The sequence below is a fragment of the Cricetulus griseus genome, assembly GCF_003668045.3.
Source record: "Cricetulus griseus strain 17A/GY chromosome 1 unlocalized genomic scaffold, alternate assembly CriGri-PICRH-1.0 chr1_0, whole genome shotgun sequence".
Classification (NCBI taxonomy): Eukaryota; Metazoa; Chordata; class Mammalia; order Rodentia; family Cricetidae; genus Cricetulus; species Cricetulus griseus.
Window position 1 is genome coordinate 15787190 of NW_023276806.1, and position 26448 is coordinate 15813637.

Below are 26448 nucleotides of genomic sequence, written 5' to 3' on the forward strand. Positions count from 1 at the left end.
ATGACCATTCATTGCTCCTGTATAGGATCAGGGCAGCACTCTTCCAACAGCCACCAGCAGGTGAGAATACAGGAGGAAGACTCTACAAGGAAAGGACCTGAGTCTCAGCAGCATGAATGGAAGTAGGGATCCTTAAGATGAACCTTGAGCCAGTTTTATGTAGGAATACAGTCAACTAGGAGAGTTGTAGGAGGGTAGAAACTGGGTTCACATTCTACTCCAAAATGAGGAGTGACATTGGCCAAGTCACCTGCCTTATCTTTAATAGCCAAATCAGAAGGCCATGACAGGATTCTTAAAAGGCTCTTCCTTACTTTATAATCTATAAGTTCACAGAATGGGTGATTAATTCCAAAGAGTAGAAGATAAACCAACATTACCCCAAATGCAAGTCTAAATGGAATTCAATGCTGAACAGAGACAGAAAATTCTACAGAGGAGAAGACAGTGGAGAACAAACTCTGGTGATCCAATAATCCATACATTTGTTCCACAAAGAACTATCAAAGCACACTGTGTTCCTTAGAGTGCAGAACTGGGTTTGAGTAGGCAGAGAAAGGCATTACAATTTCTAAAAGCAAGGGCTGTGATGATTTACCATTCAAGGTGTTCTTGTTCTTTGTGAAAGTTCAAAACCAACAAATTAGATCAATCTAAACAGGCTGAGAATCCCTGGCAATCATCCCAAATCACCATTTGTCCATGGAGTGTGAGCAAAAGGCAAGGCATAAGCACTTGAAGAGTGTGCCACTAGATCCCCTAATGTTGTGACTGCATTAATCTTTAGATGATGCCAGAAATTAGTATTTATTATTTCTAAAAAGTCTATCATTTTAACCCTGTGGTTGCTGAACTGTGTGGAAGCACTGCCATGAAGCATCACACCAACTTCATGGGAGCCCTGCAGCCACATTGCTAAACATTCAATTGACTATGAAGGTACTTTCTGGTTCCAACCTTAGCTCTTTCTATAACCTCTTCAGTGGCCTTATCTCAGAAAGGAAGATTCTCCTAATGACATTTATTTTCCTGATAATGGTAATATATCAACCATTTTTAAAAAGACCAAAATTATATACTCTCATTTGAAGTTGCCACAACTTACATAGATACATGAAATTGTGTGTGTGTGTGTGTGTGTGTGTGTGTGTGTGTGTGTGTGTGTGTGTGTGTGTGTGTTTGTGTGGGTGTGTGGGTGTGTGTACATGACATGAAAATAAAGTAAAGCTGTCTAGGGGCACAAAGAGAACTAACAGGAGTGACCAGAGTGAGAAAAAGGAACAGATATGAAGGGCAAACTTATTTGTCTCGTGTCTCTCCTGTGCTCCTTTATATTCCCTGAGAAACTACACTCTCGTGGCATCCTTGGTATTCTAGAGGAACCTTGGAAGTCTCTTTCCTGATTTGACATAAGAGGATGCTTCTCCCAGAAAAGTGTGTATCTGCTGATAGCAAATCATTGCTAGAAATGCCTCTTTTTGCAGACTGAGGAGTACACTAGCCCACCCAGGCAGAGGGGAGGAGTGGTCCACAGCCATCTATCCATTGAGATGGAGAATCCCCAATTGTTACCAACTATAAAATGTCCTTGTTTCTTTTATAATTTATATATTTGACAAATATGTATATATAATTTATTATAATTTCTAATCCCTTTGGAAGGATCCATTGAGTAATCTGATGATATACAGAACAAAAGTGACCCACCAGCTCCTCATCTTAGAAGGAAGGCCTTGGTAGTTCTGCTCAGACCTCTGCTTACCTTTTCCAAAGTAACTATTTCATTTTCTGACAAGCATGAGGCAGGGTTATTAGTAAAACTGAAGTGATTACAAAACAATCCCAGTGAAGCAAATGGCATCCAGCTCAGTTTTATGTGAACAAACTACTTTCTAGAAGGTGCGATGTCCTTCACTTTTCCAGGCACTATTAAGCAAATTCCCCCGTTCAGTGTTCTGATCAGCATCCTGGAAGGGCAAATTCATCTCCTATCTGTAATGATTTGCTCCCACCGAATAGTTTAATTACTCCAGCTCGCCAAAGGTTCAGGTCTACTGTAATTAGAATACCATAAACTTCAACTGGGTATGACAAGGACAGCCATTTGTGTCTTTACTCTGACCTATTTTTACAAGTTCCCACTAGAAAGTTTTTGAAACTCTGAGAGTCACAGATTCAGACAGGATCCCATGAGCCAAGAACTCTTCCTGGGCTGAGCGAGGAGGTAGAGGAGAGTCAACTGCTGATAGGAAGTCTAGTTTCTGAAGCCTGGAAGAAAATGATGCTTTTGGGTCAACTGCAACTCAAGTAAACATTAGCATTAGGATAAGAATAAAGTTAGATATTAGGTCTTATATGGTGAGTGTGTGTGTGTGTGTGTGTGTGTGTGTGTGTGTGTGTGTGTGTGTGTGTGTACATGTTATGGATATAGGTCATGAAACAATAAAGGAAACTGTGATAAATAAGGATTCATCCTCCTAACTCCACATGCCTGATACGGCACACATATTACCCTTCCCACAAAATAAAAAAAAAATGTAATTTTAAAGGAAAAACAAATAGAATTAGTGATATAAGTCAGTGATCAGAACACTTGTTTAGTGTGCACAAATCTGTGAGTTCAATTCCCAGCACCAGAAAAAACTAAAATAAATGGTCAAATCATTGTAATTAAGAAAAGCATCAACTGAGAGAAAGACACCATGCAACAGGGCTCAAGCAGAGGGTTTGTTTTTTAATTAGGGGAAGGGTCCATAAAAAGGGCAAAGGAAAATGGGGAGACCTGCCTCTGGAGACAGGATCAGCAGGAGAGAGGAAACAGGAATGAGGGGAAGAGAGAGGAGGAGACAGTGAGAGAGAGGGGGGAACAGACAGAGAGAGGGAGAAAGAGAGAAGGATGGGTAGGCAGGCCAGGAAACATAGTTAATATGCACAGATGGTCCTCTTAGTGGCTACAGCTGAGGGTGTATCCTGTCAGAACCCCAAGGACAGGCCAGTATAGATGCCTGAATACTAATACAAATGGCCAATTTTAGAGCTAATAGGAACTTCACTGCTGCATTCTAATGGCTAAGAGCAATGAAGATTAAGGAAGGATTACCATCTAAAGCCCACAGCAGGTGATTTGGCAAAGCCAACAATAACCTCTTAAACCTCTGTTTACCATTATTCCCCACTATTATTTAAAGGTACTAGTTTATTTATAATGTTTCTCTAAATGTTTTGAATATAAATAATTAAATGAAAATAACCAAATTCATTCCAAATCTATTTACTAGATATCATCTGTGTGTAAAATAATTTGCATGATAGGAAAAGGAAGACAGCCAGTCTGTGGAACTGTGTCTTTTGCCCTCAGGAAACGTCCAGTCTAACAGGACTTAACAACACTGGGCTGTTGTATTTGAAGACAAGCAGTTAGGATTTTCCCTACTATCTACATTTTAGCAAAAATTTTAAATATAAATTGATTCCTTTTGAAGGCTGGCAGCTTTCAGCAGAGTGCAATTTCTTGTGATACATACCATGATTTTTAGACAGATCCTGAGATAGAACTAAGCATTTGTCTTCCCTTGCAACTTTGGAAGTCAATTTCCAGGAGCCACACCTGACTGAATTCCTAATGGCCTATTTTAACTATTGTGAATTTGCCTTAAGTAGTGTGATTAACCTCTCCTGAAAAAAGATCTTGGGATAAATATAGAGTAGTAACTTTCCTTTGGATGCCAAAGTTCTCCCAAATGTTAAAAGTGGGAGGAGTGGGGGTGGCAGTGGAGGGGTGGTGGGAGGGACACAATACATACACGTCACCTAGAGAAGCTGTAGAAATGTATCTGTCACTTGAATTGGCACCAAATAACCCAATACAAGCAATGGAAGCCTGCAGCCATGGTTTCTACGAGTAGATGGGAAAGGAAGCGCTTCTTCCATGGGTGTTTACAGACAGCATGTTGCAAAGGAGATAGGTAAAACCATCAAAACTTTTAAAAAGTTATGTGTATTGTTAATCCCATCATTTGCTTCTTTCAAATGTGCCGGGAGCAAAAGGGCACCACCCCCATCCTATAGTCTATAATACAATGCATTTCTTGGGCTTCCTGCCAGTCACAGCAGAGCAGAGGGCCTCATGTACATTGGTATTTACGCTGCCCCTCTATAAGAGAGTATTGGGTATTGAAGTTTAAGGACATGGAAATTAAGAGCACACAACGTGAGTAGTGCCTTAAAAATTTAACAGGCTGGGGAAGTTCAGGGCAAAGCTAAGCTTTCAAACGGCCGGTAGAGACACACTTGTGCCACTTGGGACTTAAAGTCCAACATTTCTTCAGGCTCTGTGTGTGGCCCCAGAACATCTGCAATGAAATGGCCACTTCTCAGAACCAGATTGTCTAGTGTTGGGCAGCACAGTGCCTCACATTAGGCCAGGACTGATGTCATGGTGCTGCCTCGTCTTCTGTGCAGCTAACACTATGCAGCTGTTTGGACTTCTATGGAAATCCCTTGTGTCAGGACCACCTCTGGGATTGCTGGTCCCACCTTGCTCGTGTGAAATAGGAGGCAGGAGCCAGATGTTCAGACATACAGGAGACATTGATTGGGTACCTGCTTCAGTAAGAAGCATGTATGCACTGAAGAAACTAGGTGGCACGGAAAGTGTCAAGATTCAAATGTAACTTGTTGGTACCTTTAAAGATAGCAGCACAAGTCATACGTGAATGTAGCTGTGCATGGCTGTAATTTAGGAGGTTGAGACAGCAGGTTCTAGAGTTCGAGTCCAGCCTGAGCTAAAGGAGAAACCAAAAAGGATAAAGTGAAATGGAATTTTAGTACCTTGCTGACAAAAGATAGACATAGTAACAATTGACTGATTACAAATGACATGAAAAATGTTACCCCCCTCTTGGCCTACATAAGGTAGAAAACATGTGATGGGGTCATCTTATGTCACCCTGGAGATGGTGCTCACATCATGATGTGAATTTATGATACTCCTAAAGTAGTGCCACGCTCAGCATGAACAGGCTTTATACAGTAGTTCTGCAGAGATGGAAGAACACTGTGAACTGGAAGCCACATTTTGGCTCATACCTTATCCCATCCATATCTAATGTCGGTTAAACTTCTCTTTCACTTTCTACCCCTGAGCAAACAGGATGTAAGAGATAAGCATCCTTTCCCACATCACCTGGTACCACAGGACTAAAGTTACTGTTAGGATGCCCAGCACTACTGGGGTGTTATGTGCCAGGTTCTTGACTAATACTTCACTTTTATTAGTTTGTGTAATCATCCAAACACTCAGAAGGTAATTGCTACAAACAGCACTATTTGACAGAGAGGAAATTTGCCTTAGGTGACATAGCTAGTAAGCAGGACCTAAACTCAAAACTAAGCCGCCCCTTGGGAAGCGTCCATTCCATTTGTCCTCTGAATACCACTTCACAGTCGCACTTCAGGACTTTGCCAGTTAATAAATAGGAAGTGTTTGTCTATGCGCCACAGACTGTTCTGCACTGAGACACAAGTTCTTGTCCTTTGAGATCTTCTATCAAATTTGGGAGACAGATAAATATCTGGTGAGCAAATAATTAAAGGAGGAAAAGAATGATTTTGAACAATGGTATATTGCATGGACAGAATAAAACAGAGGAGGCCTGCTTAAGAAAAGTAGTCAGCCAAAAGTGACCACCAAAATCAAGAGTCAGAAAGAGACAAGCATGCACACACATGGAAAAAATGTTTCCAAACTCCAATATCCTGAACACAGAACAAAAAGTTATGCAACCAGAGCATGTGAGAAAAAGGCAAAACTAGATGATCGAAGAGACACAGAGTATGAGAGTTTCTTAGTCTTCTTAGAAAAATACTCTGGGAATGACCTAGGATACTTCTCTAAATACAGTAGGAGGTTATTGGAAAGTTTTAAGCAAAATATTTATATAGTCTGACTTATTAAATATAGAAAAGGCACTGGATATGATGAAGTAGCCTGTCATCCAAGAACTTGGGAAACTGAGGAAAAAGGATTTTCCCATGGTACAAGGCCAACCTGGACAGCACAGTGAATTCTAAATTGGCCTGAATGAAGAGTAAGATCCTGTCTCAAAATAAAATAAGTCATTTGGTTTCAATGTTAAATGACAAGAATTGTAACAAAGGACCAAATAGGATACTAGTATGGCAATGAAGAAATAAGATACTGAAGGTTCAACTGAAGCTATAAAAGTGAGGCCCTGAATAGATTCAGGCCTGGAGAAATGGTTCAGTTTGCTTACTGTGTAAACAAAAGAAACCAAGTTCTAATCCCCAGTACTCTTGTAAAAATAGTTGGATATGGTTATGCATGCCTATAACCTCAGAGCTATGCAGAGCAGAGAAAGGAGAATTATGAGGACTTCCTGGACACCAGCCTAATTCTAGGTTCTATGAGAGGTCCTGTCTCAAGGGAACAAAGAAAAGAGTCATAGAGAAAATCTGACCTCCTGATCTGGCCTCTGTATATGCATGGGAGCATACACCTACCAATATTACTACACATATAACACACACACACACACACACCAAAACAAGTAGTCCAATTGAAATGGCATAGTTATCAAAAGTTGAGAACAGATTGATATGGATGGCAAGGAAAGGCAAATTAGATAGAGACCCTGCCTTTTCTAAGTCAGGGAAGCTTTAGGAGTTTCTGATTCAGAACATATTGAGTGAGATGCCTTTAAGGCCTTCAATGGTACTCCTAAACCTATCTGAAGCTCAGATGGATTAGTAAAGGGTAGAACTTTATATTCATGGCCATCAGTGTCTTGACTAGAAAGTCATAAAAGCAGTTTTAAATTGATGAGTGACCCCATGCTTCCAGAGACATGAGACTAGAAGAATACCTTCAAGGAGATGTGGGAACATCACTGACGTTTCCAGAAGACACCAGATAAAAAGTAGTACAGAGCAGAAACCAGAAGAAATATCTTGATGGCCCTTTTCCTTGTCTTAAAATTGAAGAAGAATGACCAGCCTTCAACACAAGGGGGATTACAGGTGTCAATGAGAAACCATTGCTGGGAGAGGAAACCTAACATTTGACAGCTGCAAATTAGGAGATTTCTAATAAGTTCAACTCTGCTGTGAGCTAAATGAAGGAGTCTGAGCAAGTCACTTTCCTCTCACAGTCTATGTATCTGTAACACAGGTCCTGCTTCATAACAGATTTTGTTCTATACACCAAATGAAATAACATGTATTAAACACTTAAGCTGGGTGTTTTACGCTAAGTGCTTAGAGAACCATGACTGGGAGATGCCTTGTTGACAATGTGGTCTAGTGCAGAGAACTAGACTTTTGCCTCAACAAACCTCTTTTTAAATGTTCTGCTCCAACTTTTATTGATCACATACCATTTAGAGAGTTATTAAATCTCTCTGAGTCTACAACTATAAAATAGGGAAACAAACAATTACCTCTTGGTGGTGGAGGGAAGATGACAATGACAAATTGAAACATCCCCAGTGAACAGAAACCACATGATCACATGTGTGTTTTCTGCATTTATAAGCATTGTTATTGCCTAGGTCACAGTTAGAATATGACACACTCTGAGACCAGCTTCCAAGAGGCAGTATTTGGACTCTGCAACCAGAACTCCACTCAACACCCTTTATCCATATGCTAACACTTTTCCTGGAATTCTCCCCTCCCCTCAACCAGAGCATAGGTCCACAATCATTGACATCAATAGTCTAATCTTTTACAAAATTTTCATGATCACAACAGCTCCAATGAGAGACAAAACCACAAACAAGAAAAGCAAGTACACTAAGTTCTCCAGCATAGCTTGCTGGAAAAAAAACAAAAACAAAAACAAAACTGGTGCTAGAGAAATTCTCAGGAATCTACAAGGATCACCCCAGCTAAGACTCCTAGAAATAGCTGAGAGAGCATCTGAATAGGCTTCCCCTTTAATCAGATTAGTGACTACTCTAATTGTCATCATAGAACCTAGGTCCAGTAACTGATGGAAGAAGATGCAGCAACCCACAGCCAAGCACTGGGCTGAGCTCCTGGAGTTCAGTTGAAGAAAGAGAGGAGGGATCATATGAGCAAGGGAGGTCAAGACTATGATTGGGGAGAACCACAGAGACAGCTGAGCTGAGCTGGTGGAAGCTCATGGACTCTGGAATGACAGCTGGAGAACCTGCATGAGACTGAAATAGACCCTCTGAATGTGGGTGACAGTTATATGACTTGATCTGGTGGAGGGAGCTGGCAATGGCACCAGAATCTATCCCAGGAGCCTGAACTGACTTTTTGGAGCCCACTACGTATGGTGGGATACCTCGTTCAGCCTTGCTACTTAGGTGGGGGCTTGGTCCTGCCTCAACTTGATACGCCAGACTTTGTTGACTTGCCAAGGAAGGCCTTATCCCCTGTAAGAAGTGGATGGTTGTGGGAAGGGAGAGAGTCCGGGGTGGGAGAAGAGGAAGGAGGGGGAACTGGGATTGATATGTAAAATGAAAAATGAAAGTTTTTAAATAAAAACAAACAACTCTTTATTTTTAAAGGTCCTGAGCAGCCAGATAGAAAAAAAAATGGAAGGACACATGAATTTCCACATTTATGTCCAAAGAAGCTATGCTTTTATACAGACCCAGCTTACATTTTAGGGTTAGGAAGTAAAACTGAAAAAAAAATATGACTCATCAAGCAGTCAGTAACAAGAATTAGACATCTACATTCCAAATAGAAAAAGAAAAGACATTGGAATCCTAGCATGCAGAGCTACGTTCTCTGGGGCTGGAGAGAGCTCAGCTGCTATTGCTCTCAATTCAGTTCCCAGCACTCACTTGGCCACCTGAAGTCCAGCTCTGGGGGTCAGATGTCCTCTTCTGGCCTTCCCTGGCATCTGCACACATCTGCACATATACATCAATAAAAATAAGGTCTTTTTTAAAAAGTTACTTGCCCATATGATTGATGTATGTTTAAAAAATGGTTATTATGTACAAATACACAAAAGTTCTTTGATATCCTTAGAAGAAATATGTTTATAGCCTGGACTATGATTCTTCTATGATTAGCTATATCCCATTCTAACAGCATTTAGTAAACTGTGTGAATAACATTACTAGCCATGGATAGTGTGTTTTATGTTTGCATTCTCAAGGTTTTATTACTTTATGAATATTATTCAAATAGTTTTCTTTAGCCAACTTTGGTATGTTTACTTTGAAAAACAGACCTTCGCTTGAAACAAATGCTATTAAAATGACTCTCACACAGGGAAATAAAAAGAGCTGAGATGAACTTGGCTCATTATGCATATATACCCTGAGCGTGAAATGAAATAGGAGGAAGAAATACAAAGCTTCTGAAAGAGATAAACTAGAGTTTTAATGCTGGAAATTAAGCAAGGACTCAGGGACAAATTTTCTGTGAATTAAATAAGGCCACATTTATTCTCTGACTGGAGCCAGGATCCATCTGTTAGGCTCAATGGATGCTTCCCAAAACATCATTTCACTCCCTGGGACTTTACAGGCTAGCTTCGAAAGGTCATTCTCTTTTTCCCTCTTTGTTTCTCTTTCATATACACAGGATATATATACAAAATACTTAAACTCATGGAAGAAAACATGTCAATCATACAGATAAATAATTTAAGGTCAGATCTATCTATCACAGAATCTAGGGAACGATGCGTGTATAGAAATGGCTGTACAAAAGCCAGAGTGTACAACTCCTCGTTTGTTTCACTTATTTTTATCAACTTAATTTACAGTTTTGGGTGACAGTCCCAACCATGATTGGGTGAAGCTCAGAAGGTTATCATTCTGCATGCTGGATTCTTCTTTCTTTCATCTTGATGTGATGCACAAGAAGGTGGGAGACAATCTCCCAGAGGTCTCTGCAGCCTGACAAGCCAATGGAATTGTCCACTGTGGGTATGCTGCAGGGAATGCTGCCTGAGTCTCAGTAGGTTTGCAAATGTACCAACAAAGGACCAGAGAGGAAGATATGCACTGGGAAATCCCACTTTCCTTGGCAGAAGACCAGCATTAGACTCATGTGTTGAATGACAAATGGATGTACCTAAAGCCTCATTAAGAGAGAGGAGGCATCAATGCAACACAGGACTGGGGAGGCTGGGAAGCCTGTAATGGACCTGGAAGGAAGAAGAAGAGAGGGTGCTGTGACTGTCCATGGAGAGCCAGTTGAGCTCACGAAGGCCACTTGCATATGCTGTCTTGGTGCTTTTTGCATTCTTAGGATTGACAGCTGTACCTTTGTACAGCTTTGTACCTTTCGTATCTTCACCAGTAAGTGTTAGAGGGTTGATCCTCTCAACCTTGGAATGTTTCTAGAAAACTGTATTTTTTTCACATAGAAACAGTCATCTTTTGATTTCTTCATGACGGTTGTTCACTAAATTGGGAGTAATTGTTGGATTAGGCCTGTCACATGCTGAGTCTTTAATGGGCAACCAAAGTAGTCTTGATGATCAGAAACGGACAGAGAACAACTGTTGTAGGAGCCAAGCTTCTCCAGCATGATGCACAGAAACCAACAGGCGACATTGGAAGATACTGACTATCCAAGAAACACCACCTTTTACCATGATAGGCACTTGACTCTTGAAGCACTAGCCTCTTATAAGTTTTCTAATTCTGATTTCTGAAGTCAGTGGGTGTTCACTGTCTAATTACATGGAGTATCCAGAAGACATTCAAATAATGACTATCAAACAAATCTGAGAAACTCTAAATTCTTAAGTGTATCTGTGGTGAGGTCAGCCCTGATTGTCAACCTGGTTGTGTCTGGAATCGAGTAACAGACATGTTTCTGGGGAGTTCTGTGAGGGCATTTTCAAGATCAACAAAGCCCCCCACAAGAGTGGGCAGCACCATGCAGAAGTGGCTTGGATATAAACAGGTCCACAGAAAAAGCAGTGTCGTTTGCCTCCATGCTCTTGTTTTTCACTCATAGGTTTATCAAACCCACTGATGACACCACAATACTACACTACCATCAGAAGCCATTCCTTGGCTTCCCAAGAACCATGTAGACTTAGCACCAGATGCAGACTGCTGAGTTAGAGCATGCACTTTTTCCCCAGCCTCTCCAGCACTCAAGCCAAATGGGACTTCTTGACTTCCACCCTATAAGCCCATCCAACAAATTCCCCCTTTACGAAGTGTATTTACATATACTGACAATATTGACAAAACAAGGGTATTTTGCCTGCCTATGTACAACAGTGAAACAGTTCAGATGGTTTTCTACTGGGAGGCCTACTCTGAAGCCCTAGATCTTTATCGTTTCAAAGGAAACAAACAGAAAATGACACCAAGGGCTGACCCATTGTTCTCCTGGACCATTTACCTCATACACTTGTAGAAAAGTCATATTGTTGTGTGGACTTTGAGATATCTCACCTAGACAAGAACTCATTTATAGTTAGCAAAACTCTGCTTTGCAATGCATACAGCAGGCTACTTTTGTACACTTTCAAATTGTGTTTAGAAACAACACAGTTTTGTTGAACTTTGTGTGATTTTAGAAACATCAGAGTCAAGTCGAGTGGCCCTAGGGATAAACCTTAAACAAATGCTTCTCTTTCTGATTAGAAATTTGCAAAAGATTCACACTTCCATGCAGAAACTTCCGATGAATTCTTTTTCTTTGGCTTTAACCAAGGGGGAAAAAAGTCTCCTTGAGCAACTCAAAGAAACACTTGGGATGCAAATGTATTCTGTCAGAGGCCAAGAAAGATCCCCCAACTCTTTGCAAACTGGGCTCTGCGCTGCTCTTCTAATCCCTCCTGTTATCTCTGAGATAAACCCAGGCCAATAAATCAGTGCAGCACACACATGACGGGCCAGGTAAAAGATGCTGAAGGTATCACATAACTACAGGGATAATTCTTTGTAACTTACTCTTATCAATTATGAAGAAATAGTAGTAATCACATTTCCACGAGGAAATGAGGAACAGAAGTGTGCCAGTCATTCTTCCTCTGGAATACCTCATTGTCCATGAGCCTATAAAGCCCCAAGACAAGGTAGTCACGAGAGGAGCCCATATTGTGTCTTCTGTAACTCCTACTAAAGGGATAATTTCTGTGAGGGGAAGGTTATGTGAATGTGTGGGTGCCCTCATATGTGTAATCAGATGTATGAGTACAAGAGCATGTGTTTGTGGGTGCTTATAGGAGTCAGAAGACAGCCTCAAGTATCTTTTTCAGGCACAGCCATCCTCTCCTTTTTGTCTTTGAGGCTGGGTCTCTCACTAGTCTGATGCTCACTAAGCTGACTGAGCTGGATGGCTAGTGTGCTCCAGCGAGTCTCCTGACTTTGCTTCCCCAGTGCTGAAATAATTATCATCATTTGCCACCACTGCTAGCTCTTTCCTGTGTAGTTCTGGGGGATCAAACTCAGGTCCTGCGCTCTCTCAACAGCCTGAGGAGTCATATCTTAGTCTGTGGATCTCAGAATACACAGAATCAAAACAGATGCCAGAGAACAGAGTTGAGTGCTTAAGTTTAGATTGTTTTAAAAATGGAAATAATTCCAGGATTTGTCTGCCTTTCTTAGAAGATTGTGAACCACTTAATATACTATATTTTCATTATATTTTGCTTTGTTCACTGGTTACTTATATATTGTTGCAGGATATACTTTACAAAGATGAGTACTAAATAGGCCCACTCTCTATACAAATGAAAGGTTGACCATTCTATTTAGGGGAAAGTGAGCAGGAAGCTACGGTCTATGCCTATCCCCAGGCCTTGTAGCAATCCCCACAGCTAGGGTCTGAACCTCCTTCCATCCCTTACTTTCAGCATCCATTCTGACAACACAAAAAAGACAGTGACAGTTTCCTGGTTCAGCTCTTTATTGACACTGCTGGCTTCACTATTCACCATCATCGAGCCGTCTTATTAAATCTATTTTACAGAAGACTACCTGAGAGATCATATAATCTTGCTCCATATACACATAGAACAGTTTGAGTCTAGACATATGCGTACTTTCAAAATACATTTTCCCAAAAGTTCAAGACCTGATTGTAAAGCTCAGGACTGGGTTGCTCACTGTCATTTCTCACAGGCACTGATAGCTCCCTTCTTGTGATCCCCCCTTCTAAGAATCAATCTTAAGAATCCCCGTTACTACCATCCATCTCCTCCACCTCACCCAGCCACTGTAACAAACTACACACACAAAGACAACTGAATTCCATCTCTGGTCTCCTCATACATCACCCTACACACACCCAACCAAATGCACATGCATGTATGGGCACGCACAGACACACACACACACACACACACACACACACACACACACACACACACACTGCACCACTCTTCAGATAAGGTGCAATCATTAAAGTCCTTCAGCTTTGAAATATTAACTACCTCTGTGTATCACAAGTCTCATGTTCCCCAAAGGCTCAGCAGTGAATTAGACATTTTATTTAAATGCTACTTAACTAAAAGTTAAAAAGTATAATTTTCTATTGTAGACTAAGAACCGGAGAGACTAATTTGGTAGAGTTGTTAAATTTTGCAAGGCTTGAGTCTCAATCTTCAAAAAATATTGTACATTTATTTATTGAAGTGAATGAAACATTTGCTATAAAACTATTCAATGGAAAGTTTTTTAACAAAGCATAATTTACTTTTCATTTACAGAACAATGGAAAGTAGAAAGAAATCTCCTCCAAGGTATTAGAATCATGTACGGTTTCATATTTGACTAAAAAATTATTTCCCCAGCCTGTTTTCTCAACACTGAGGATATGCCGAGACGTATCACTTGCATTCATCACAAAAATTATAGAAAGCTGACTGAAACTGTTGAGATGATTATTAAATAAAACATATACTTATTATCTGTCTTCTTGTCTCTGTCTTTTATTCAGTAGTTTACAGAACATTGACTCTTTCTCACTAGCCTCCTACTCAAAGATTAAATTTCAATCTACTCCCAAATGTGGTAAGTCAAAGAACTCCCACAAAACTCATCGGGAGCAGTTGAGGGTAAAATACACACCCAGGCTAGAGAGCCAAGCTCTTCTGGTCTCTGGAAATGCACCCTAGATTTAAGAATGGCGCGTAGAGGTTTTTTCCTCCCCCAGCAGATGGTGAGCAAAATTGGAGCTCTTTGTTGCAAGTGCACTGGGTCTCTGCGGGAGGGTGGGGGCTTCTTTCTTCTTAGTCGATTATGTGTGTGTTCAGTATGGTAACCTGAGAGACTATAACAGTAGAGATGCACCCTCACACATTCAACTGGTAATGTGAAATCAGAGGGAAAAATTTTTAAAATCCGTCTCCTCTTTACCACCCATCTCTCATAGATCCAAAACCAAGAAACTAGCCATAGGCAACTGTATGTTTCAGGAAATACCATCAGTGTCTCTGGCCATACTGCTGAGTGCAAGTATTTGTACTCAAGGGCTGTACCAGAAAGTATTGAAATCTGATAAAACTTCAGTCCCCCATTCTTGAGAAAGAAGAAGAAGAGGAAGACGAAGAATGGAGGAAAGGCAAGGTGATGACAATGGCTCCGGGCCCTTTGCAAGTATCATTCATCTAATTACTAATTATTGAAAGCCTCCTTTGTGTTAACTGTTGTACCCACCCTAGAACTGGGGGAGTTTTATCTGTTTGGAAAGATATGTATACACAAGAAAAGGGAAGAGACTCATCTTAGCATTATTCCTGGGGGAGCATGAGAAACGGGCCCAACCAAGCCAACACTAGCAGCAGTACAAGTCATTAGTGATGAGGGGGCCAAAAGACCACCTCAGTGAGTATCTGAGGCATCGCCACTGACCAGCCCTCTTCCATGTATACACAGTGACAAGTCCTTCCCTCCCGATTAGCCGCTACTCCAGGTCTAGAACAGTAACAAACAAAAAAAGGGGAGGTTTCTGTAGTTCTTATGAATGAACATCTTCTGTCAGAGGAGACCTGCTCCCTGACTGGAGAGAAAAACTATCACTTCTTTGTACTTCAAAGAAACAATAAGTCATTGTGAACAAATGATATATTTAAATGTATCAGAGAGGAGCCTGCTTGTGAGCAGCCAACACAAGCTGAGCTCTCCTGCCCCCTTTCCACGGGTCACAGGCTCTGTTTGGATGTACTCATAGGAGTTTGTTCTCTACTTTGTCCTACTCATGGTTGTGTTTGCTAGGTCAGCTGATAGGGTTGGGTGGCATAGGGAAATTAGTATCCCGTTTGAGAAGGCGCTGGTTCAAATCCCAGGAGGATTGGCTTCTTCACTCTTCTTTAACTCTGAAGGGGTTATGATGGGGAAATACTTTTGTGTATGTTTATCTTATTGATTGTTAAATAAAATACTGTTTGGCCAATGAGATAACAAGTAGACGGGACTAGGAGTCAAAGAGGATTCTGGAAAATGTAGTAGAGAAGTGCTGATCCAGGCAGGAAATGTCCTAGCAAGGAGACTCATATTTAAAGAAGGAGAAACAGGAAGGACTTTCTTTTCTCCTCCACTCCTGCTCCAGCGGCAAGATGTGATCCCAGCAAAGAGGGATGCCAACAAGGCGTCTGATAAGATAAGTCTTATAAAATATATAGGCTTATTATAGTTAAGACTAAGTTAGCAGATGAGAAATCCTAGTCATTGGCCAAGCAGTGTTGAACCTAATACAAGTTTCTGTGTATTTATTTGGGCCTAACTCGGGCAGGCAGGGTAAAGCTCACATGTGGCGGTGGGGCTCAGCGGCTTTTGGCGGAAAGATTTATCGTAACAGGGTTGGATGCCTGAAGACCAAGTTCAACACTTGAAAAAGAGAAAGAGCCTTCCAATCAAAAAGGGAAATGCCTTTCTCAATACCTGTGATGCCCCCTCCAGTTCAGATGCAGACACTGTAGAGCAAAGCCCAGTGTAACACTTGTTTGCCCACAGTGACTGTACTATGTTCAAGAACCAAGCTCATAGTGGTCACCTGAGCTACCTTACTGTTCTGCCTCTCTTCATATCCATGTAGTCACACAGCATGATGGAGCACTGCAGATGTGTTTATTTGTGAGTTATAATTGGGAAACAGACCAAATCTATTGAAGCACATTTTTTTCTTGATTTTACCACTTAGGTTGCTGAATCCACTGATACAGGTAAATTTTAATTGTTTGGGGCAATTCTTGTAAATCAAAAGTAAAATATGCCTGGGGAAGACATAGGCTGGTTTTAGATGGCTCATAGTAAAAGTCATTTTGTCACATAATTTAGAATATTCTGCCCTGTAAACTGTGTCTAACCCGAGTGGCCAAAGCAGATGCTGGACAATGCAATCCAATAAACTGCCAAATGACACCTTGTGTGGATTGTGAACACAAATGTAGCTATCTTGGATTGTAACTGCTATGATTGTGCCAGAGTAACCCTATTTGCTATTTCCCTTCATGTTTTCCTGGCAAACTACAGACAAAATAGACAAAATCATTACAGTGGCATGTGAACTTAGTGACATTTGTGCCCCATTCCTTGATACTAGTTGAAGATAAACCAGGTGTAATTTATCTGGTTTGAGCTTTGTTCCTAACTAATATATCCCACCCACTTCTATCCTTTTAACACAAATTATAATATTCACTTAGTCTTCTCTTCCTCCTGGCCAGGACTACACGTCTGTCAGGAAGTCACCCTAGTAAACTGCTCTTTGGCAAATCCTAGATCTGTCGGTATCTTTCTTTAATTCCAGTGAAACATTTAGCTGAACATTTATGTTTTGAACAACATAATGAAATTATACTTACCAATATACAGAGGACTTAGAAAGCTTATAGTAGTGCAGAGAGTTCCAGTTTCAGGAAAAACAGTATTTTTTCTATTCTTTTAAGTTTACTAACCAGAACATTCTGTCATGACAAATTAGGCATAAAACCCGATTTCAGCTTAGTGTCTTTGTTTTCTCTACTTTTAAATATAATTTGCATAATATTTCATTTATTAATATTTAACATTGTATCAGATATGTAATGATTTTTGCTTTAATCATCAAATATAATTTAAGAATTCATAAGAATAGTCACTCCAATCTGTATCATTATGGTGGTTTTCTTTTCTTTCTTGGGTTTCTCAAATCTCCATCCATTACTGAGTCTTTAAGAAAAGGCTAGCTGGTAACAAGCGCTCACAGCCATTCTTTGTCTGGGAGTATACTCATAACTTTTTCGTTCTCCGTTACGATAAATCTTTCTGCCAAAAGCCGCCGAGCCCCACCGCCATGTGTGCACGTTACACCAGCTGCCCGCCTGAGTTAGGGCCCAAATTAATATACAGAGAAACTTGTATTAGGTTCAAATGCTGCTTGGCCAATGACTAGGATTCTCATCTGTTAGCGCAGTCTTAATTATCATAAATCTATATATTTTATAAGACTTACCTTATCAGATGCCTTATTGGCATCCCTCCTTGCTGGTGGCTCACATCCTGCCGCTGGAGGAGGCACAGAGAAAAAGGGACACTTCCTATTTCTCCTTGCTCAAATATGAGTCTCCTTGCTATGTCATTTCGGGCCTGGATCACCACTTCTCTACTACATTTCCCAGCATCTTCTTTGACTTCTAGTCCTATCTAACTTGCTGTTTCATTGGCCAAACAGAACTTTATTAAACAATCAATAAGATAAGCATACACAGAAGTACTTCCCCCATCAGTTCTCCGTGAATATTTTTGCTGGATGTCAGCTTCCATATTGAACCCTCTCTTTCTAGACTTGAACTATTTTTGCCCCTTCCCTCCAGCCTTCTTGTTCCCAGTGGGGAATCTTGATTCCTCTGAACCATTATCTGCTCCTGCTGCAACTGCTTTCACAATATTCTCTTGTATTTCATTTTCAAAAATATTATTTTAAAATGCCTTGTTGTGTGAGGGTCTTTGGGCTTGTCTCATTAGGATTTGTTCAGTTTCTGAAACACACAGGTTTATGTCTTTCAGCAAATTTAGGAAATTTTCAAATATTATTTCTTAAAATGCTTTTTAGCCCTTCTCTCTCTCTCTGATTCTCTCTCCCCCTCCCTCTCTCCCTCCTTTCCTCCCTCCCTCCCTCTCTCCCTCTTTTCTTCCCTCAATCTATTCCTCCCTCCCTTCCTATTCTATCTTCTCAGTGTTGTTCATGTTCTGGCCCCTGGTCCTCTACCCCCTCTATTCTAACACTAAGATCTTCCAATGAACACTTTGTTTTGTTTTTGACCATTATCAGCCCTAAATTTTCTTTTTTTATTCTTTAATTACAACTCATATTTACATATCCACCCCCCCATTCCCTCACCCTCCCATCCTCCCATGTCCACCCCCAACCCATCCCCAACCCAGTCCCCCAATCCTCCCCAGGGATAGTGAGGCTCCTCGCCAAGGACCTTCAAAGTCTGTCAAATCATTTGGGGGAGGGCCTAGACCCTCCTTGCTGTATCTGGGCTGCAATAGTATCCCTCCATAGGGAATGGGCTCCCAAAGTCCATTGTGCTCTAGGGATAAAGACTGGTTCCACCATTAGAGGTCCCATAGACTAGGTGTCTCCAGCCCATCTTGGCTCCTTTGCTCATCCCTCCTCCCTCTCCACAACTGAATTCCAGTAGTATGGTTCATTGCTTAATTGTGGGTGTCTGTTTCTGCTTCAAACAGCAACAGGATGAAGGCTCTCCAATTTGATTCTTCTTTATAACTTCTGTAGTTATGTTGCTGTTAAGGTTTTCATTTGTTTCAAGATAATTTATAATTGCATATAAACACATTTATTACTTTCCTTTGGCATTCTTGTCAGATAACTGCCACAATTGACTCATGTTGGTTGTATCTGTTGATTATTGTTTTTATTTAAGATGTTTTTTTCCTTGATTTTGGCGTGGTTCATGATTTTTTAGAATATATAGATTTGGATATTATAATAGTTGATTCTTCTTGATCTTATTGGCTCTTTCTGTAAAAAGTCCTTCTTACTAAGTTACATTGTAAGTATTGGTTGGAGGGCCTGTCTTGCTTCTTCCGGGCCATGCTGACATTACCTTGAATTACAATGATTCACGAGATCCATTTACCCTTTGACCACCATGACAACTTCCCAACTGAAATGCAGCACTGACTCACACCAGTTCCTTGCATTAGAGATGCAACATAAGCTCAACTGTGCTCTCTACTAAGCACCAACAGAGGATGAAAGCTTAGGGCTGAATGGCCCAATGTAAAACACTCCACAGAGAGGATCCTTGTCTTTCTCCCTGCTAAATAGGCTATGGTAAATCCCTAAGGTTCCCTGCTACTGGTGACCACAGCACTTAGCTCTCTACAAGACCCAACTCTCGTGTTTGTTTCTTTGAACAGACTGGAGATCCTTAAAGACAAGAATGTGTTCAACTCATTTTTTTATCTTTAGAATCACATTAATGTGATAAAATTGTTCTTGATGTGTCAATCAATAAAATATCTATTAAAGAGGTTATGGAATTATCTGAACTTTAAGGAATCAAAGTCCTGGGGCTCTACAGCCTTGACTCTATGTAAATCATAACTAAAGATTAAAGTTCCTGGCTCAGTGATTTAAAAATTCAGAAGTTCCCCACATTAGAATGAAGAACCTAAATATCTTTTTTATTTTAAATAATCCATTAAATATGTTAAATATACATATTTTGGAATAGTCGCTAAACTGACATGAACCTCCACTTTCCAGTGGGGAGAAAATCAGCTCCACTGAGGAACTCCACACTCGTCTTTCCAAGGAGAAATTTGAGTTTTTCAGAAGGCAGAGCCGGATCTGTGTGTTCCTTTTTCCCATTTCAATGCAACCTGGCTCCAGCTCTGCTGCTGTTTCCCAGTGACATCTTTACAATGCTAAAACAGCACTGTCTAAAACCATTACATGAACAACACCTGCTCTGTTCTCCACCTGCTTGTCAGACAATACCTTCCTGCATCTGCAGCCCTTCCTGCTGTGAAGAGCTATGGAACCTGGCTCCCAGGGAGCCTGCCTTCTGCTCCAAACTGCACAACTGTCTCTCAGCGTTCACTTCCAACAACATTGTGGTGACTACCATCCCCCCTTAGCCTACTACCCATTAAGGTTGGAAGTACATCCATTCCTTGGAGGATGGTGACAGGAAAACACTTTAAAAATTGGAAAATACAGAAAGACGCTTCTAAAAGAGAAAAAGATGCAGAACACGTCCCTCTGTCCCTCTCTCCTCTTGTACTTCCCTGGTCTGTGCACAAACTGTGTCCACTTCCTTCTTCACCCACGTGTTAAACTGTTACTGTGACAAAATCTTGAGTTTAAAAAAAAGTTGCAAAAGGAGACATTCATTTTGATTCAGTGTTTCAGTCTGTGGTCCCTTCGCTCCATGCTGAGGCCTGAGACAGGATCTAACATCATGGCCACCAAGTGTGGAGCAGAACAAAGCTATTTACCATGTGAAGCCAGGAAGCAGAAGGAACAAGAAGGAACAATCCAGGATCAAGACACAGCCTTCAAAAGCATGCCCCAGTAATTTACTTCAAGCAGACCTCACCCTTCGATTGTCCACTTAGCTTCTAAATTACTACAACCCTCATGACTAAGAACAATGGAGTATGTTTGCCATTATTGAATGATAATCCAGATCTTGTCTGAAAAGAGTATCAATCTATGATCCTCATTTGCATAGAACCCCAGTAAGCAAATAGGGTCAAGAGAATAAAATTGCATTGCTTTTTTATGCTAAATGATGTATTTTAATGACTGTCTGATTCCTGCTATTTCAACTATAATTAAATTCAAACTTCAAAACTGGCCAATAATTAGTAACATGCAACTTCCTTTTTAAACATGGTTCCTCTTTAAAATGTCTTTTATTTAAGTTCATCAATTTAGCAAACAATGTGGCCCCATACCTACCCTTGTGACTCTCCCAAACACAGGTTTAGACACCTGCACTTCAAACAGACACATTTCAGGACACACTACAAAGCCAATTATATCTTATGTTTTCCAATTCTCAATTCTCCTGCCCTTTCAGGTCTTCCTACCTTCAAGATAGCCTGAGATCTGGCTTCTTCATGAACACCCCTGCAGGCACTGGCGTCTTCTATCTGTCTTCAGAGATTTCTTACCTGGGACTTTTCTATCAGAATCTTTCTGCATCTGTCCTCTAACCCTTTACATTCCCTGTCTTTTTCTACTGACCTATTTGGCTAATAGTTTCACAATTCACTATTCACTAGAATCAATTGGAGTTTTGTTAGAAAGACAGATTCCACTGAAGCAACTCTGAGTTAATATGTGTGGGAGGCAGAACTCTCAAAATGGACCACTGAGAATCCTGTCCTTTGTTGTTGTTACTGTTTTAATCCAGCACTAATCTACGTACTACTGTGAAAGACATCACAGATGTAACTGAACTCTCAAGTCAACATTTTGTAGAGGATTGGTGTGGGTCTAAGTAATTTTACAAGCCCTTCCCAAGCACAAGGATTTCTCTGGTGTACTGACAGCAGAAGAACTCAGTGTGTTCTAAGGGTAAGGATTCCACATGTTCCCGGTGCCTTCAAGATGGAGACAGCCAGATGGGAAGAAGGTGGGTGGCCTTCAGGATCAGAGAGCAGTCTCCAACTGACAGGTAGAAAGGAGTTAATTTTGCCAACAACCTGAATGAGCATAGACCACATATCCCCCTGAAGTCATCATCCGGAATATAGCCTTGACACACCCATTTGAGCCTTGTGAAACCCCAAAAAGTGGACACAGCCAAGTTCATGTGGCCCTCAGACATTCAGAAGTTATGAAGTTACAAATTAAAGCTGTATTATTGGTTGTTAGTGGTCACTTGTTCACAATAGAAGTATTAACACAAAACATGTGATGTTGCATCTAGGAATCTGTATTTCAACAAGTAGGTGGTCTGTAGCCATGATTTAAGAAACATCTACTAAAACTGCATAATTTTTTATTCTGAATGTTCAGTAAGCAAGGCTCAAAGTCATTTCCTCTTTGGCACGACAATGTGCTTGTCCCTTTAGCTTGCAATCAATTCCATCTGACACTGAAAGTCCCTGTTTCAGGGGCTGCTAATGTCTTCTAACTTTATAGAATTCTCCAAATACACAAGCTATTTTCATCCAAGACATCATGGCCGAAGCCAGTGTTTGGACGACTCATCATTTCTGGAGACAGTTTAGGAAATGAAATCAAAGGAAGGTGACTTCTGGATAAAGCATTTTCTTCTTTGTCAGTGTGCATAGGCCACACAGCCATAAGCAGAACTCCTTAAGGCTGTTGGTCAGAGTTACAGCCAAAATTCCAACAAGGGTACTCTAAAACCAGAGTCATACCATACATAGTGCTAGCTCTGAGCAGAGAGGGTTTCCCCACTCCTCACACTAATAAAGATATCCTGAGTACTGTCGCAAAAGGAAATGAGATGGAGAGACAAGTGGAGACTCAAGATTCTGGAACATTCTGAGTTCTGTCATCATGAATATAATCTCTGTTTGCTTGATAAAGACCTGTAGGCACTGCTCTTCTAAAAAAGAAAATCGCCAAATAAATATTAGTGTTGGGAAGGAATTTTGAACTTCTCACATTCAAACCTTCACCACAAACGCTGCTTGACTGCCTCTGGTGATGGGGAGCTCACCACCTCATTAAACAGTCTATTTCATGTCTGGGCAATTCTGTCCAGAGGGTACTTCTTCAGCTGAGCTGTAATCTCCCTTCAACCTGCTATAAGCAGGTGTTTGTAGCTAAAGCCAGTATGCTTGTCTGATTTTGAATATCCAGTAGATATAGGAAGACCACTATCATACCTGATCTGTGCTGTGTCTGTTTTTAGAAAAACATGCCTGTTAATTTTAGTCTTTTATTATAGGATATAATTCTTATGCCTTTCCTCATGCTTGGTCTCTTAGAAAAAAACCCAGCTATATGAGAAACAGTTAGAAAGACCAATAATAGACAGACTACATAAACAGAAAATGATAATGAAGTAACAAAAGAAAATGAACAAAAGGAGATACACGCTTAGAAGCCAGAGTAAGTGCGCAGACCTTCCTAGCCATAGCGTTGTATTAACAATATTGTATTAACAAAATTAACAAAGTTCAAAGTATTTTATATAGAATATTGCTTCCTCGGAAAATAATAACAATTACCTAATACTGTTCCATTGTTTTATAGGTCCTACCACACTGGAGCCTGTCTCTGTCACAGTTGTAAGTAAAGCAGCCACAGCACAAACCCTAACTGAATCTTCCACTTGAACTAATATCAAAGATGTCCAGGACAAAAAGAGAAGGCAGCAGAGGAGGAAAGGAAGGTAGTGTACAGTCTCCATCCTCCAAGATCACATAGATAGTCTTTGTTTCTTGTCTGTCAATGTCTATAATTCTGAAAAGCCAAATATGCATAGTGTTTACATGTCTAGACAGACAGACACTCCTAGATAAATCACAGAACTGAAATGTTTATGCTTTGGAAATATTTCAAGCTAAGGTCCTGCTCGGGAGGCTTGCACAGCAGGAATGTAGTAGGAATCCCAGCAAGCCATTGCAGGTCCTGATGGAAAGAAGACTGAAAGATCTGACTTCACAAAAAAAGTTTCTTTTTTCCACCCCCATCCCCCACCTTCCTCGTGGCCCAGTGTAACACCTGTCTCATCAGCAGGGGCACTGGGAAGGGATGGGCCTCCAGGCACCTCGGTCCCCAGATTCTCCATGCCTCATTCTTCATCCACGCCGCTCGTAATGTGCCATCACCGCCACAGTTACACCTGAACAGTCTGGTGCTGCCAAACACCTGGCTTGATTTTCCACTGTCCAAATGAAAAATAAGCATAATCTGTTTTTTGAGGATACAGCAAATGAGGGAGTTCATGACAAATTGTGTTGGTTTATGCAGAATGGTGATAATAAGATACAAATGAGAATTTTTTTGCTTAATGAATAATACTAATCACGTTTCAACAAATGCTGTGCCCTTCTAATTAGAGAGACTGCATAAAACCAGCTTAATTTATTTGTGACTAGTTATACGGAGTTTAAATATTTACTAGAGATTTACTCAAATGTTTGAGAGGATTTTAAACATTTCCTCCAGTCGAAGTGGCCTGCTTGGTTCTGTGGAATGTGGTGACAGCTCTAACTTGTGGGAGCTCTCTGATTTTGCAACGCGTGATGAAAACCCCAGTCCCAACATGAAGAAGAAAGGATATTATTGATTTGCATGCTAATTCTCCAACTGTTACTCATTTTCTTGATTCCAGCTTCCAAAGTTGCTCTCCCAACATTCATCACTGTAATACACTAGAGGGGTTGAGCATCTTTTTCAATAAATTATAGGAACTATGACTAATTACAGTGATATTAACTATGCAAAGTAATGTGTAACTTAAAATGGATGCGTTCATCATTTCAAATTACGTCTTTGACTTCTGATGGTCTAATATAGGCATACTCCCTTTGAATGAAACATGTACTATATTTTCTAAGAATCACCGTACAAACCTAGGTTTTGTTTATAAGCGTAATAACTTCCTAAACATAACTCACTCAAACCCCTTCGAAGACCTAGAGCAATGTAAGTAAAGACATGAAGAACACGAGGGGCAGTAAGAATCAGGGTCACACATGTAACATGCTTTCCGGACATGGGATTTGACAGACAGCCCAGCTAATGTGAAGCTTTGCTGAAATGCTTTATCATTTGCATTTTTTCAAAAGCATTTTTTATCAGAAATTAATTTTAAATATATTTATTAATGCTTTGAGAATGTATTCATGCAATGTATTTTTATCATAGTCACCCCAACTCCTCCCCCTAACTCTTCCCAGATACACCCCTATCCCCCAAACTCTGTGTTCTTTTCTCTTTTTTTTTTTTTCACATTGACTCCAGTTTGTGCTGCCCATATACTCAAGGATGTGGAGTGTGGTCAATCTACCAGTAGCCATGCCTTTAAAGAAAACTGACTTTCACTCCCAGAGAAGCCACTCGGTGTCTTTAGCTCTTCATTTAGGGTGGAATCTCAAGAACCCTTCCCACTCCATGATAGAATGTTGACTGCAGTAGCTCTGAGTTAGGAGTGAAGTGGCCCTGCCATGCCCAGAAGACAATTTCACTCTGGTTCTCCTCAACCTCTGCCTCTTATGATTGTTTGAATCTGTCTTATAATTGTTTGGCTAGAGCCTTCTGAGATAGTCCTTGAGTCTTGGAGTGATACAGATGTTCCATGAATGGCTGAGCCCTCACTGGTATCTGTTTTCTGTACTTTGACCAGTTATGGACTCCATGAACTGTTTTTATTCCATTCTGAAATGAACCTGGAGGCTTTCAATATATGTGTCCTCCTGTTCTGGAAGAAGTTTAATTCCACTAGGCAATTCAGCCATCTGTCCAAATGACTCACAACTGACCACTGAGTACTCCGTATTGCCTCCCATGTTGGCCATGTTATATGTCCTACACCAACTGAAGTGATGCTTGAGTTTGTTAAAGAACAGAGCATTTCCCAATCTATCCTTTGCTCATTCAATTTGATTTTTGCCATCATCCCTTTCACTATTCACTCATTGATCTATAATAATTTATGAGACACATTTTCTGTAGCAGGCACTGTGTTCGATACTTCATGCATGTGGATGATTACACAGCCCTGCATTACAGCGCTCTCTCTGACCCCTATATCAGAAAGACTATGACATAAGATAGACTACCAAGATGTAGATATACTGTTGTTTGTATAAACAAGGAAAGAGAAGGCTGGAGGTCAGAGAAAGTTTCTGGTAAAGGTTAAATTCAGTCTGAAGAAGTTATTGGATTTCTCCTGGTGGACAAGTGAAAAATCTTCCATAGGCTCAAAAGAACAAAGTCAGGTGGAAAGTATGTCCAGGAAGAAGAGCCTCAATAGTGCATATGGGCTTCTGCAGAGGGTTCTATGTCTATGTTATCTCAGAAAGCTCTGATTTTGTTGATACTCTATAGGGGTTCAAAGCAGAAGAGAGCTGGGGTTGACTTTCTGTTTCATAAAGGGCACCTAGAAAAGCTGCATAAAGCAGGAAGGAAGGGAAGACACTGGAGGAAGAGATGAAGTAGGGGCAGTGGTAACAGCAGGAGCTTCTGAGGTGAAGAACAGGAGGTGGTTAGCAGGCATGGGCTTGACAGCTCAGAAGAGTAGATTACAGGGATTGTGCTTGCAGTACACACAGGCATGTTTTCCTTGATCCTCTGTGATTTTCGATTTTACGGGATGTGCATCATTAGCCCTTCGGTTTACATAAGTCAGGCCTAGATGTTTGTGGAAGATAAATTCTGGTTATCCTCTTGAAGTTATATTCATATGGTATTCACAAGTAGCAGTTACATTTGCAGATAAGAATTTATGACACATCACAACATGATCGCCTCTCCTAAAATTTCCAAAGAAACCAGCATCTCTGTGTGCTTTCTGGG